Source organism: Gavialis gangeticus, unplaced genomic scaffold, assembly GCF_001723915.1.
Source record: "Gavialis gangeticus isolate Ggan-Ray unplaced genomic scaffold, GavGan_comp1, whole genome shotgun sequence".
Lineage (NCBI taxonomy): Eukaryota > Metazoa > Chordata > Crocodylia > Gavialidae > Gavialis > Gavialis gangeticus.
Genome location: NW_017729032.1, coordinates 169,369,929 through 169,371,510, shown reverse-complemented (window position 1 = coordinate 169,371,510; position 1,582 = coordinate 169,369,929). Strand labels below are relative to the sequence as shown.

At 37.6% G+C, this 1,582-nt stretch overlaps 1 long non-coding RNA gene across 1 annotated transcript in view; it reads left to right on the top strand.

Moving 5' to 3' along the window:
• The window catches only part of LOC109302608, a 19,166-nt gene that overhangs the window by 1,022 nt on the left and 16,562 nt on the right, over positions 1-1,582 (top strand). The gene's annotated exons all lie outside the window — the stretch shown is intronic.

Genomic DNA, 1,582 nt, shown 5'->3' with positions numbered 1-1,582 from the left:
CTACCCTGGAAATCTTCAAGAGGAGACTAGACAGTCACCTCTCTGGCGTCACCTGACCCCAGTTGTCTTTCCTGCATAGTGCAGCGGGGCTTGACCTGATAATCTTGTAAGGTCCCTTCCAGTCTCTTACAATCTATGAATCTCTGAATTTAAAACTTGCAGGTTTTTTAAAATGTTATTTAAAAAAATGGGGAAAAAAATCACTTGCTTCCATTTCTCAAAAATGTTTGTTTTTAAAAAAACATTTTCAAAGAGAGAATTTTTCTGTAAAAGAAAAAAAGGTATTAAAAAGGGTATTGTTGTCAATTGTTTTCTTCATTTCTAAAAATACTCCTGCCTTTTCAAAAGAAATTTCAATGTGATATCTTTTATTTTATTTTTCTAGCTTGGAATTTATTTCTTACTCTATAGTAAGCAGATAATACAATACGAGATTGAGTCAGACAGGCTTTTTAACCTTTTCGAAACCTTGTGACTATGAGTCTGCACAAACTTACCTTTGCTCAGGCCTGAACTGCTCATGTTTATAATGCTGAACATTGTATAAGTTAAACCTTTTCTGACGTCAAAAAATACATTTAATTCTTAATACATTTTCAGGCCTGCAGCAAAACAGTAGGTGCTGAATAAAAGCCAAATCAGAACTTTTTTTTGGTTCTGGATACCCCTGTGACCTACTACTCAAGAATTATACTATTGTGCTCTGTGCCAAACTCCCACAACTTTGAGATAGGCATCTTTTTTGTTTCCTTTGGCCTCTGCTAAACTGACATGCTTCTGATAAAGGCCTCTCCATATGAGAATTTCTTTAAAAGCTGAGGATAATCAATTCAAATTAAGGTAGGAGCCTAAGATCAAACTTCCCCTAATGCATTGCAATCAATAATCCACCACCCATCCTGGCATCTAAACAAGCACTGAATCTCACCAACTTCATCACCAGAAGCAAACTTCCTACAGCCCAAAGCACATTGAATGGATGCCAGGCCAAAAAAATGTAAAACCTGCCAGCGCAACAAGTATAATAAACCACTCCCACAATAACTACACCCCACAACAGAACCATCATTATTCCTGGATCTTACACCTGCACCTCTGGAAATGCAATATACCTCATCCAGTGCACTAAATGTCCTGATTAAAAATATATAGGAGAAACCAAATGACAGCTGCATATCAGAATGAATGCACACCAAACTCTATCAAAGACAAAATACCCAATTGCCTGTGAGTGCACACCTTTTGCAAGACAACCACTCTCTCTCCAATCTCTCAGTTATAATTCTCAAAGCGAATATACAAAACACTGTTTGTGGATAAGCCTATGAACTTCACGTCATTAATCTACTGGATACAAAAAAATCATGGACTAAATATAGCCATTGTATTTATGGCACATTATAACCTGCCTGCCATCCAATAACCCCAGGTAACCTCTTTACATTTTACCAACTACATTCTAACACCATGTCAACGTTCCCTCCTTTTCTTCCCCTGATACCGACCTGTCACACACCTATTGTCTCCCATGCCCTCTGATCCTCACTGCCACACATCTGTATTTTCACAGATCTCCATTTTG